The sequence below is a fragment of the Saccopteryx bilineata genome, chromosome 11 (genome assembly GCF_036850765.1).
Source record: "Saccopteryx bilineata isolate mSacBil1 chromosome 11, mSacBil1_pri_phased_curated, whole genome shotgun sequence".
Classification (NCBI taxonomy): Eukaryota; Metazoa; Chordata; class Mammalia; order Chiroptera; family Emballonuridae; genus Saccopteryx; species Saccopteryx bilineata.
Genome location: NC_089500.1, coordinates 8,233,102 through 8,248,039, shown reverse-complemented (window position 1 = coordinate 8,248,039; position 14,938 = coordinate 8,233,102). Strand labels below are relative to the sequence as shown.

Genomic DNA, 14,938 nt, shown 5'->3' with positions numbered 1-14,938 from the left:
GGATCTACATGGCAACCCCCGTCCAGGGCTGATGCTAGAATCAACCAAGCTATCCACAGCACCAGAGGCTGATGCTCAGACCAATAGAACCACTGGCTCTAAGAGGGAAAAATGAGAAAAATGGGGAAAAACAGATGGTTGCTACTCTTGAGTGCCCTGACCGGGGATCGAACCTGGGATGTTCACAAGCCAGGTGGATGCTCTATCCACCGAGCCAAATGGCCAGGGCCTCATTTGAATTTAAAGTAGAAAAAAGAAAGGGCAGGGGACTGAAAATTATTGTAAAACTCAACATGTTTATGTTCCTATTACACACTTTGCATGGTTTTATAATTTACTATTATTTGAAATCTATTCTGAATCTTGACCTTTGTTATCTAAGGTGACCAATCGTCCTCCTTTAGGAAGGACAGTCCTTCTTTTGTAAGTTCCATCCTCCCTTGAAATATGTCCTCCTTTTTGATATTGGAAGAATAATCTGTAAATGTCCATATTCGATCGATGCAGAGTCGATCCATTGCATATGATATGATGTATCTGTATCTGATTATTCAAGGATCAGTACAGTGCGGCGAGACGCAATTATGAGATGCATGCGCTTTGCACAGGAGACCTTGAGAGGGCACTTGGCATACCAAGCATGCAAATGGCTTTGTGTACTTCTTACTGAAACACGACACAGCACATTCGACATTGTAGACTCACGATTATTTCTTTCTCAGTGAATATTCAAGCATAGATAGGTAAGCACAATTCACGTTTTATTAATTCATTATCTATTTAATAATTTCCAAATGCATATTATTTTATTTACAAGTATTTTCCTGAAATTTGAGTTTTAAAGTAGAAATCTAACCTCAAACCATATCTATTAATAACACTTTTGATTAAATAGTTGCATAAAACATGTTTTTTAATTAGAAAATTATAAATACACCCAAATATCACTCCAAATTAGTGGTTTTGATATTTAGTTTTACTAAATGAGGATTTTTTTTCTTACAATAATTATTAAAAATTAATAGGCATGTAAGCATGATTACAATATAAAATATTACAAATGTCTTTATTATGCATTTATCATATTATAGTGTATTATTGTTGCAATGAATAAAATGTTTCATTTACAATATTGTTTTCTTCAATTTATTTTTGTCCTCCTTTCATTGTAAAAACGTTGGTCATTTTAATGTTATCTAACATGTTGTTTATATGTGTTACATAAAAAAGTGAACCCAAAGAGTTTGACTTGAATCATCCTATCGTGTCAAGACTCTGGCCAGTTGGCTCAGCGGTAGAGCGTCGGCCTGGCGTGCAGAAGTCCTGGGTTCGATTCCCGGCCACGGCACACAGAAGAAGTGCCCATCTCCTTCTCCACCCCTCCCCCTCTCCTTCCTTTCTGTCTCTCTCTTCCCCTCCCGCAGCCGAGGCTCCATTGGAGCAAAGATGGCCCGGGCGCTGGGGATGGCTCTGTGGCCTCTGTCTCAGGCGCTGGGGCCGGGTGTCTTGTCTGTTGCTGCATTCAGATGGCGTCTGGGACTGAAGTCACGTTAAAGCTGGATTGACCCAGAAATTCAAGGCGGCTTTTGCCCTCACATGTCTTGCACCTCAGGTGGATGGAAACAGCTTGCAGGTGGTGAAATAACTCTTCCTCTTCCTGCGGCTTCCACTGTGGGGAAGGCAGTCAGATTTCTCACAGGGAGATCGCTTCCCCAGGGCATGTGTTTCGAAAGATCCAGATGGAAGCTACAAAGCATTCCATAATTTAGCCTCGGAAGAAATTTAGTGTCACTTTCACTGCATTCTATTGATCAAACTCCAGTTAAAGCTCCAGCATACATGTAAGGGGTGGGGCTCTGTGTGTATGCAAATGTCAGGAGGTGTGGTATATCAGGGGTTCATCTTTCACGATTAGCTGCCTTATCTGCTTACATAATGAGGCTGGGAGATAGGAAGTTACAGAAAGGATCACTTTGGAAGGAAAAGGGCATTCCCTTGGTTCAAAGGTAAGCTCAGAAGAAATGTATTAATAACTGATGTTTTGTAATAAATATAAATTTTCACTATTGAAATCAAACAAGAGCCCTGGCCGGTTGGCTCAGCGGTAGAGCGTCGGCCTAGCGTGCGGAGGACCCAGGTTCGATTCCCGGCCAGGGCACACAGGAGAAGCGCCCATTTGCTTCTCCACCCCTCCAACGCGCTTTCCTCTCTGTCTCTCTCTTCCCCTCCCGCAGCCAAGGCTCCATTGGAGCAAAGATGGCCCGGGCGCTGGGGATGGCTCTGTGGCCTCTGCCTCAGGCGCTAGAGTGGCTCTGGTCGCAACATGGCGACGCCCAGGATGGGCAGAGCATCGCCCCCTGGTGGGCAGAGCATCGCCCCTGGTGGGCGTGCCGGGTGGATCCCGGTAGGGCGCATGCGGGAGTCTGTCTGACTGTCTCTCCCTGTTTCCAGCTTCAGAAAAATGAAAAAAAAAAAAAAAAAAAATCAAACAAGAACCTACATCTGGTGGGTTTCACTGGACAAGTTATCATAAATTCCCTTCTGTAAATGCATGTAGAGTTTTAAATGAAATGTCTCCATAGTGAAACAAGTGATGTTCTATATTTTTAATTTAAAAAATTATTTATTGATTTTAGCAGAAAGAAAGAGGGAGAAGAGGGAGGGAAAAAGAGATAGATAGAGAGAGAGAGAGATGAGAACATAGATCTGCTCCTGTATGTGCCCTGACCAGGGATCGAACCGGCAACCTCTGTGCTTCAGGACGATGTTCTAACCAACCTAACTATGTGACCAGGGCAGTGATGTTTTATATCTAATGCTCATATACCATCCACCATCTTAGGTTGCCTTACTATTTCATCCTAGCCCCATTCTAATAATTTAAGAGTTATTAAATCTTTGAGTATAAAATACTGATAATAAATAAATGAACATGACTATATTTCAATTTTGAATTGCATCTACATTGTCCAATGTGACACTGAGACACCAATTAGTTTATTTATATTTTACTTTATCAAATCATTATTCAGCTTGTAAAATATGGTTGCATTTAATAATGAAAGAAAATGCAATGGAAGTATTTGTAAAATACTCCCTGAATCAGCAAACAACTTATAGTATTACTGAATGGATTCTTTTCCCCTTCCTCATCCTGTTGTTTGTACAATATAATTAGGGTAGCACTGGACCACAGTATTGTTTAATGCCTACTAAGACCCAATTGTAATCTCAAATTCACTGTGACTAGAGATATAACTTTTATCCCAGTGTGTTTGTAATCTAATGGAGTCTTCCTTTCTGCTTAGGTATTTGGTACCGTAGGGTTGAGAGTGAAACTCTGCAGACATTCAAAGTAATTATAGCAAAATATAAAGAATGATTAGTATGTAATCACAACAAGAAGATGGTCCCTTTGCTGAGTCTACAAACTCAAAAGCACAGGAAAAATCCCATAGAACCAGTGGCTGGCTGATAAACTGTCAATATGTGTTCAATCTGTGTGTTTGTATGTGTGAAATAAAGAGGTGTGAGTGTGTGAGCGAGGGAGAGTGTGTGCTAGTGTACATGTTTTTGTTTTGCAAATTGCATGGTTATAATCCAGAAATAAAATGTCTTTGTTCATCCTTCACACTTAGGCACCTCGGTCTGATTGCAGAAGTAAACACTCCTCACTTTTGTGAAAGAAGTATAGATACATAATTAGCTATGCCAAAGAAAATGTTTATTTAATAAAAATATTGAATAAATAAGACACTGCTAATATAGCTATATGATACCTTTACAATTTTGTGGTTGTGTGAGTCTGACAGTATTTTAATTTCTTACAGTTTGATAGAATTCACTAATGAAGTCCTATGACCCTGAAAACTCTTTGGGCCAATAATTTTTTATTATAAATTAAATACTTTTAAAGACTGGACTAATTGGAATTTATATTTATTCTTAAATCCATATTCATAATGTATGTTTCTCAGGTAACTTTTTTAAGTCCTTAAATGTATTGTCAGATAGTTAATCATAACATTTCCTTATTTTTAATATTTATAGGCTATGTACTAATGCCCATTTCCTATCTTCTATTGTTGACTTGTGCTTTCTCTTTCTTTTTAATTAGTTCTGCTAGTTTTTGATCACTTTTATTAATCTTCTAAGCGATGAATTCTAGCTTTGTTAATGTTCTCTGTCTTCCACCTCATTAACTTCTGTTCTTTCTTGTTTTTGTTCTACTCACTTGAGGTTAGCTTGCTCTTTCTACCTTAAGGTCGAAATTCTACGTATGCTTATAATACAGTCTTTCAAAATTAAATATCACTGTGAGTATAGTTAAGTAAATTGTATTGTACACTTGAAATTTGTTAAGAGAGCAGATACCAAGTGTCCCACCACATAAACATAAATAAAAAAATGCCAGGTGATGGAAGTGTTAATTATTTTGACCATGAAAGTCATTACGTAATGTTTCTGGACTTTAAGTCATATATTCCTTAAATATATAAAATTTTTATTTTGCCATTTATATAGCAATAAAAAACATCTTAAATTATTTTCCTGTAAATACCACTTCAGCTCTCCATATTATGAATTTTGAAACGAATGTGTCATATATGGGAATTCTATGGGATTTCTTAAATTTATTTGGTTAATCTTTGTTTTAAAAATTAAACTCTCTAAAATAAAAAGTGTGAGCACAACCAGAGGACCCTCTTTTACAGGAAACCCCTCTTAAAATAGCTTAATATCTAGATGTATGGAAAACCTCTTTCAAAAATTTGTATCAACATAAAATACCAAGAGAAATACGACTTATGATGTTGTGCAAGGGAAAGCATTCTGGAAAGAAATGAGTAGGTTCTTTTGACTCTTAAAGGAGGAGGGAACAGAGATACAGGATTCCTATGATGAGGTAGGCACTGTTAGGGCTACACAGGTCTCCGGACGTTGCAAAGCACTTTCTAAAAACAATAAAAAACTATTAGAAAAGGTCAGTTTTGTATAAATACAAGTCACTGAGACAGTCAGACCTTCATTTAAAACATTTTTTATTTCTTGGTTTTAGAGAGAGAGGTAAGGAAGAGAGAGAGAGACAGGAATGTCAATCTATGCCTGTATATGCCCTGACTGGGGATTGAACCAGCGGCCTTTATGCTTGGGCCAAAACTCTATCAACTGAGCCATCCAACCAGAGAATAGACCTTCATTTTTAAAATAATCCTTGGCTACAATTACTGAGAGAATTGGAAGGAAGCCAGAATACATGGAATTTATTAGTGCTATTGTATTAGTACTAGTAGACAATAGGAAATTGTTTCAGAGTGGAGATGAGATAGAATGATTGCAGACATATATGTATGTACGTATATGTGTGTATGTGTATATATAAAGTAAAATAAAATTGTTGATGGATTAAATATCAAATATTGATATAGAGCAGTAAAAAATGATATTAAGAAAACCAAGCCCTGGCCAGTTGGCTCAGCAGTAGAGTGTCAGTCTGGCATGTGGAAGTTCCAGGTTCAATTCCTGGCCAGGGCACACAGGAGAAGCACCCATCTGCTTCTCCACCCTACCCTCTTTCCATTCTCTCTTTTTCTTCCTCTCCCACAGCAAAGGCTCCATTAGAGCAGAGTTGGCCCGGGAGCTGAGGATGGCTCCATGGCCTCTGCCTCAGGCCTAGAATGGCTCCGATTGCAGTGGAGCAATGCCCCGGGTAAGCATAGCATCACCCCCTGGTGGGCATGCCAGGTGGATCCCAGTTGGGTACATGCAGGTGTCTGTCTGTCTGCCTCAGCCCCTACCTCTGCTTCTCACTTTGGAAAAATACAAAACAAAGAAAAAAAAAGAAAAACAAGGTGTCTGGTTTATGTAACTCTTTAATTAAATTGCTATTTATTGCAAAAGAAAATATTGGAGAATGATGATGCTATTCTCACTCACTCTTTAGATCCTGATGTCAATTCTTCTGAGCAGTGCTACTACATGGAGCTTTGGTTTTGTTTATCATAGCATTTCTTAACAGTTAGTCCTCAGGAAGAGCCACTTGATAAAGGCAGGCTGATGTTTATTTGTCAAAGTTGTTTCCCCCTTTTTTGGTGTGAACCCTGGAAAACAGTAGGAACTTAATTCATAGATACTAGATGTAAGTTTTAAGGAAAAAGTAGGTCTGGACAGTTTTTGAGTTTCAGATGTCTGCTTGCTTTGGAAGGCTGCTGTGGGCTGAAAATCATGATAGTCAACATTTTACTCTTCCTTCTGAAAACACACAATTCCTAAATTGTTTCTAACCTTATTTTGCCATTAGTGTCATTTTTCTAAAGTAATTCAGATTCCCTAATGAATTATCAATCACTTCATATTTATAACTAGAAAGCTCTACTATGATCTTATATCTGTGATATATTATTGCTATTTGATGTCTATTCCTCCCACCCTTTCTATATAACATGTGAAAATTCTTTTGTTTTGACACTGATAACACAAACAGGTGAATGTCCAAACAAAAGTAGATCATAAAGTATAACTGAGTATTAAAATAAAACAATAACACAATATATATCTATGGTAAGAAAATATTAATCTTAATCTTGAATCCTCAATTCTCTTTTTCATTTCCATTTATTTACACAATATTTTAACATGTATGAGAAATTTTTACATCAGGAAGTTTATACTTTCTAGAATCTAATAAATCGAATAAATGTTTGCTTTTGCACTCACATTCATTAAGATGCTAAGTTTTTCTCTATTTATAATATTATAATTTTACTATTATAATTTATAGTATTATTATAATTATACTAAATATATTTATAAGTAATCTATATTAAATAATCTTATGATGTGTGTATTATTTCATCAAAAGCACATAATTTGGATGGAAAATAGAAATGTTAGGTAAAATAGTTGAAAATGCACCATATTGCATCTTATGCTGAAAGATATAACCAGTGAAGAAGAAACTACTCATAATAATATGTATATGTACAGAAGCTACTTTGCAACTAATGGATAAACTGTATATAAATAAAACTGGCACTGCTCTGGCCAGTTGGCTCAGTGATAGAGCATCTGCCTAGCATGTGGATGTCTTGGGTTCAATTCCCTATCAGGGGAAACAGGAGATGTGACCATCTGCTTCTTTCCTCTCCCCATCATCCCTCTCTCTCTCTTCTCCTCCCACAGGCATGGCTCAATTGGTTTGAGTAAGTTGGTCCTGGGAACTGAGGAAGGCTCTGTGGAGCCTCCACCTCAGGTGCATAAAAATAGCTCAGTTACCAAGCAATAGATAGGCAGAGCATCACCAGTAGGGGGCTTGCCAGTGGATCCAGTCAGGTCTCATGTGGGAGATTGTCTCTCCTCTTTTCACTTAAAAAGAAAAAAGAAAAATAAATAAAACTGGCACTACCTTCATTCCATTTTCTAAACTCTTGAAAATTCTTCAAACATTTTACAATATATTTCACATCATGCATAAATCATATTAGGAAAAAACAACTAGATACATTAGATTCCTCCTATCTACTAAATCGTAGTCAGTGCTCACTGGTCCGACGGCCACCAACAATGAATGCTGTAGAAAAGAATTCATTTGAATGTCCTGCACATTCATAGTTGTAGAACTCCTCAGAGTGGAAATATCACTTTTTCTGATATATAATTAAACACGTTAATAGTCAATCATTCCAGAATGTACTATTAATCATAAGCCACTATACCAAAACATTGGCTGTTAGAGGACTGATTGTGGTAAATATACCATATTCCCAAGTTTCCTTTGAACCAGTACTGTTTGGCAGTCTCCACATATGGCTCTATCTCCCAAAACAGGAGAGTGAGCAATTGAAATTGGTCCTGCTATACTATACTCTTGCAATTGCATGCTGCTATCATTTGAGCAAATGGGCAGGAAAACTTAAAAGCTGCTCTATTTACTTTAGAGAGCACAAACTTGACTGTTTCTGCCCAACAGCACAGTATCTAAATTCCTTTCTTCAATTTATTGCATGCTGATGGAACTCGGCTCCACTAAAAGGCAACCCAAAATTAAGTCGGTGCGTAGCCAGTCAAAGCAACAGAATGGGTAGGTGAGGTAATGCCTCCAACCGTGTTGAAATTAGCTCACATTTTTCTAATAATTGTTTTCAACTTCCTTTAAACGTGAGACTGCTTGGTTCCAAGTATGTAAAAGCTTAGTTCTATGTGTATGAAATGGAACACAGTCATGCTTCAAAGACTGTGGAATCAGATAAAAATTACAGCAAAGTTTATAAGTTTTCAAAAGGTCAATAATGACTGCAAAGTTTTATGAAAACAGGCAAAAACTACAGAGAATTTATAATGACCTTTAAGTCAATAAAATGAAAATTGTACCATGCACACCCTTTCACTGTTCCATATGGCTATCATTTTGAAAAGTTTCCGACAACATATACAAAGTAAGAAAGCTCACTGGGGCTAGATCCACAGAACTAGTCTGAGAACAAAAGCAACATATGTGGGAAAAGCATCTTCAGAAGAAATGTGCCAGAGGCAGCCTGTGGTGATGGAGAAGCAAGCACGGATTCTGCGCACTGCCAGTGAACGCCATCTAATTCCAGCTCTACCAGGAACCTGGACACAAGGCACTAGTAAATTCATTTAAATTCTTCGGGCCTCAGTTTCCTCATCTCTATGTAACAGAATGCTTGTGAAGGTTTAATGAGAGATGTGTAAAGGTCTTTCTTGACCACACTGCCTGGAATAAAGGGTCTTTTTTCATTGATCCAATGCAAACTGCCCATTTTTATGTCTACAAACAAACATCTCTGATGGTAATACCTGTCTTGCCTGACCTTCCTAAAGCCACTAGTGCTTTAGGAAGCACTAGTGGCTTCCTAAAGGTTGACAACATAACAGTAAGTGACTGTCGAATCTTACTTTTTATTGTCAGGATTCAAAAGTCACAGTCCCCAAGCAACCCTGATCATTGTTTGCTGCATTTAAAATACGTATGGTGAAAATAAAAATAGTAGTTTCAAATACCACTCAACTCAAATTCAGCCTGGAAATGCCTAATTCCATCAAGCATAGATAATGGGTTTGATATGTTTAAATTAACCTCTAACTTCTTTAAGCAGAAGTAAAAGTAGGACAACTGAGCATGTTCTGATATCTTTTCCTATGAAATAAAGACGATAAGCCCAAATTATGTGCCTTCAAATATTCAGGCCTCAGGTGAGTATTTCTATTACTCATACGCCAACAGTTTCTTCCTAACTTTGAGGGCTACTCTTTAACCCTGGAAGGAATTTTGCCGTCATCAGTTGGTACCTGGTCCATGGATATGAACATGCTTGCACTTTGGATAGAAAGACTTTTGATTATATTTGCTGGAAGATAAAATAAATCTATTTATGTGTCATCTTGAAGTTAGGCTTGAGTCTGAATTATTCATTCTCACGCTTAAGCAATGGCAGGGCAGTGGAAAAACACAGGTTCACTCATTTGCTCTCACTACCTGCCTCCTTACAAGGTGGCCCTGATGTGGAAAGCATCATTGGGACCACTTAGCCACCAGCGGGTAGCTGTTTGACCCACAAAGCCATACCTAGAGAGAAGCAGCACAGCTAAAAGTAAAGGAACAAGAATCCTTTCTTTTGCTTTGTTTTGATTAATTTGTATTGAATATAGTGAAAATGAATAGATTCATTTCAGTGCAGTGTGTAGATGAGGCTATATATTCATGAATGTTCTCTTATCAATGCAAAGTGCTAACATAAAATTACTCTTAAAAACAACTGCATTTTATAATATATTAGTCTCACAGAAAGTAAGATCAATGGGATAACACAGTTATTAAAATTCTTGTTGAGAAAACAATGAAAAAGGGTGTGAAATTATAGCTATTTCTGTTCCACAGTTCCACAGTATTTGTGAGCCCCATGGAGCCTTCTGAATTAATACGGAGGTTGACAACATTGCTTGTAGAAACTGTCAATCCTACTTTAATATTTTGTCAATGTTTTTAATCAAATAACACCCAAACATGACTTTGCCTAACTGAAATGCAAAGCAGATCTGTTCTTATATAGCAAGAAAATAAATTCAGCGAAAAAATTACAATTTGTTTTTCTCCTCTTTTTTTCCTCAGAAACTTCGACTTAATTTTTTTGAATAATCTCCACAGAAGCTCAGCTGGCCACTGAAGACTTACCCTTCCAGATGTGAGCCTTTTAAATGAGAAAGGTAAGATGCCTAATACTTCTAAATAATATTTTCTAGTTTTGCTTTTTTTTTTCTGAGTTAAAATTTCCTAATTTTTTCTAGTTTAATTGAATGCCTTCCCTTGGCTCCTTCCCTCTCTGCTTATATCAACTGAGTCATTAGCTCAGTGTTCAGATGGACAATGTATCTCAGGAAACATGTCTACTTCTGGAAGATGGAGACATATCCCCTACACCTAGCACAGTGCTAGGCAATATAGAAGGTTTTTAAAAAATACTTTGGCCCTGGCTGATTCGCTCAGTGGTAGAGCATCGGCCCAAGACAGTTTGCCAGATGGATCTCAGTGGGGCCCAAGCAGGAGTCTGCCACTCTATCTTTTCTCCTCTCACTTGGAAAAGAAGAAAAAGTAATTTTTTTATTGTAATAAGAACCCATAATATGAGATCTGCTCTCTGAATAAATTTATAGTGTACAATATTGTTAATAATGATGCAAACCTCTACAACTTACTCATATTGTGTGACTGAAACTTTATGCCCTCTGATTAATGTCCCCACTTCCTGGTCCCCTCAGCCCCTGGAAACTATCCTACATCTGCTTCTATGGGTTTGACTATTTTAGACACTGCATAATAAGTGAAATCCTGCAGTATTTGTCCCTCTGTGAATGACAATTCATGTAGCATAATGTCCTGATTGTATGTCCATATGGCACGAAAGTGACAGCGCCTCTCCTTCTCCTTTCCGTGGGGGCGTTTCCCCGTTGCCCTGGTGAGCAGGAGCCACTCAGCGGGTCTCTCTGCATGAACTTCAGCATGTGCTGGTGTGAACTGCAGCATTGCTGAGCAGAGGGCAGCTCAGGAAACTTTCATGTTGCCACCTTGGCCCCCCACTCAGCCTCCTCTCAGGTGTGTGCCTCCCTGTGCCTTTAATTTGCATTTCCTTGGTCATCAGTGATATTTAGCATCTTTTGATACACCTATGGATCCTTAGTAATGTCTCTTTCAGAAAAAACGTCTATCCAAGTCCTTAGTCCGTTTTCCTCATCAGGTCATTAGTTCTTTCGTTATTGAGTTGTATGAGTTCCTTTTATATTTTAGAAATTATCCCCTGACGTGATACCTGGTTTGCGATGATTGTTTCTCGTTCTAAAGTTCCATTTTCACTCTAAGAGAATAAACGAGGGCAGTCATGAGTATGGGTGCCAGTATATAAAATGTGTTTCCCTTTTAGCACAAAGACTGCGTTCTGTTTTCCTCTTGAACCTGTCTTTGTTAAACATTTTCCCCCAATTGTTTCCCAAATTATAAGAAGAAACTTAAGATAATTCATTAAAATCAGCGAAATATATGAAAAATGATGAAATATATATTTTTTGTGGAAACTTTGTGTTAAAATCATCCAATCTGAACTGGCTGTTTGGCCAAGATTTTATTAAGCTCCTTTGCTAGTGTGTGTGTGTGTGTGTGTGTGTGTGTGTGTGGTGGGGGGTGAGTGGAGGTGGGGCAGGCGAGGGAAAGGAGAGTGGGAAGGAAAGAGGGAGAGAGGGAAGGAGAGAGGGAGAGGGGGAAGGAGAGAAGGGGAGAGGGAGAGAGGGAGAGGCGGAGAGGGGGAAGGAGAGAGGGAGAGAGGGAGAGAGGGAGAGGGGGAGAGAGGGAAGGAGAGAGAGGGAGAGGGAGAGAGGGGGAAGGAGAGAGGGGGAGAGGGAGAGAGGGAGAGGGGGAGAGGGGGAAGGAGAGAGGGGGAAAGGGAGAGAGGGAAGGAAAGAAGGAGAGAGGGAGAGAGGGAGAGAGGGAGAGAGACTGCCCACATTAGGAAAAAGCTGTCATCACTACTAGAGGAACCAAGTAAGATAACAAATTCCTCCCCAAGGCAGATGGTAGCAAAGCGCCTCCGGGACTGTTTGCACACATTTCTCTAACTTTATATTTGAAGCATCTGACGTGGTAATTAGTTTGATAAAAAAATACCCTCTTGCCATTCCTTTTGGTTACTGATCAATCTGAAGTACACTGCTTGCATTTTAACTGACTCTTCAAGTATAGATTAAACATTTTTTTAAGTTTAGTTTAAAGTTTTTGTTTTGTTTGAAACAAAGTCTAGCATTGGAACACATAATGCCTCTAAATCAGTCAGGTCTGTAAAGAGACAGAACCTCTTTTTCTACAACTGGTGAGAAGAGCCATCCTTTGTCACTCAAGGCTTTCTAATGAGAAACACACAGCACAGTATCCAGGCATTTGGGCCAACACGTTTGACTTCCAGTTCATTAACCTGCGAGTTCAGTAATTCTTGCACATCCTCAAAATCTCAGCCTGCCTCCCAGCAAACACTGGATAGCAGAAAACCAGCCCTGAAAACTTAAAGTAAGAATTCATTACCAGTATTAAATATAATAACCTCATTTAACAATATATCATCAAGTGTTAAAAAATAATGGGAATGAAATGGCACTTGTCAAAATAGTTTTTTGAAAGGACATTTCTGAACTACTTGCTTCAGGTTTTTTTTTGTGTGTGGTTTTTTTTTGTTTTTTTTCTTTTTTGTTTTTGTCATTTTTATAACCAAAAGTCATTCAACAGATCTGGTCAGTCAAATTAATTTTCCATATCATTAATGCGAGCTATAAAAGTTTTACAGAGCTGCAGGATGAATTTAAAAGTTCTAAAACTTTTTTTAGAGATGAGAATTATTTAAAAAAAAATTTTATAAAGGGCAGCATAACTTAAATATCTCTTTCTTCCCAATTCCTTTTAACCAAAATGGCCTTAATGTTCCCTCAGCCAGATTGAACTTTAGACAGCCTTTCTCCTGACTCTGGGCTCTTGACCTTCCTTTACTTAGGGCATTTACTTTAGAAAACTTGCTATTGTAAATTCTTTCTCTGTCCCTCTGAAATATAAAAAAAAAAAAATTTCCCAGCCTGTTGCCAGTTTGACAAAACAGAAACGTCTTTTTCAGGGATGTGGGAGCCAACCCTTCGATGAGCCTGGAGATGACTGTGTTAAGTGAAACGAGGCAGTCAGAGAGAGGCAAAGACTGTTAGACCTCACTTGTAGGTGGAATAGACCTAAGCAAAGAAACTGACGAACAGAAGAGAAGCAGAGACGTGGACAGGAAACAGACTGACAGCTGTCAGAGGGGACAGCAGGTGGCGGGGAGGGGACTGGATGAGAGAAGGTGAAGGGATTAAGCAGAGTAATACACACACATACACACAGACACAGACACCAGTGGGTGACATCCAGGGGGAAAGGGGGTTGAGGAAGGGGGAGGCAGAGGTGGGCAGAGGAAGGGGAAATGGTGACAGAAAGAGACTCTGCTTGGGCTGATGGGCGTAAGATGCAGAGTGCAGATGTTTTACTGAGTGGTGCACAGGACACCTGTATCCCAATAAATTCAGTACAGAAGATAGCTAAGCCCTCCAGTATCCGGGTCTCTGTGGGAGGCTAAGCACCTCCACTCACGAGGGAAGACCAGAAAACAGAGAGGCTCTCGTCACTGGCTAGCCTCCCCCCAAGTCCTTCAGTGCTTTTCCATGATTTCACCCTAGAAATAATTTCAATTGATGTCAAATGTGCTGAGACAGGGCATTTATGAACATGAGGACTTTGAAAAAATAACAGTGTGTTTCCCTTTTTTTAAAAAAATCATATACATATAATTAGTTAAATAGATGTTTTCTCTTCGAGTCAACAAAAACTTTCTTTTTTCAGTGATACCCATATTCATATAGCAGAGAATGACTTCATAAAGAATGTATGGCAACAGCTGAGCTTGTAAAGATAAAACAATAGGTGGCATCCAGGTGAATGTATTCCAATAGTGTAGACTTATTTTAATGCTCCCTACTACATAAGATTGGACTATGTTTACTTTTTATAGCTATCACATGATCCAGCATTTCCATTTCTTTGTTATTTCTCTGAAGAAAACACACACGCTGACTTGGAAAGATATATGCACCCTCCTGTTCATTACAGCATTATTTACCTTAGCCAAGATAGGGAAACAACCAATTTGTCCATCGATGAGGAATGGATATTGAAAGTTCTGTAATACATGCGCACACGGCGAAATTGTATTCAGCCTTAAAAAAAAATCAAATCTTGCCATTTGCAACAATATGGGTGAACAAACACTGAGGACATTATACTAAGTTAAATAATTCAGAAAATTCATATTCGTTTAAAATACATAGCGAATAAAACAAACCACATGAAGATGATGCAAGAAGGACTGTGTTTGGGAAACACTGGCTCCACTATGACCAAGTGGATCTGTGATGTGCCACAGGTTTACAAATTCCACTAAGTAATCGTGATTAGGGGTACCCTAACAGTGCTCGCTTTAACAGCTCATCTACTAAAATTGGAGCAATATGGAGAAGATTAGCATGCCCCCTGCACAAGGTTGAGACACAAATCTGTGAAGCATTCCATGTTTTTGGAATATAGAGATGTGTTGTAGAATTGGGAACCAGAGCCTATATAATTATGGTAATCATTGTCACTTCAGTAAATTCAATTAAAAATATCCTTACAATTTGTTTCTGATACTAAATGTTCACTCTTAGATAAATTAACAACTAAGATTTAAATGTTACTAATTTTTCATATCACATTATTTATTAAGACCAATTGTAAGTCAAGAGTACTCTCAGATCTGCAGAAGCAAAAATAACTGTAAAGTGACCATTGTTACCTGAAGGTGTCATAATGAAAAGGGTTGAAAAA

The 14,938-nt window shown here is 38.3% G+C and overlaps 1 non-coding gene across 1 annotated transcript; it reads left to right on the top strand.

Annotated features, from left to right (window-relative positions):
- Nucleotides 1–14,543: 14,543 nt before the first annotated feature.
- Nucleotides 14,544–14,650, top strand: LOC136315790 (U6 spliceosomal RNA). Its single transcript, XR_010727579.1, has one exon. It is a non-coding gene; the product is annotated as a U6 spliceosomal RNA (small nuclear RNA).
- Nucleotides 14,651–14,938: the final 288 nt, after the last annotated feature.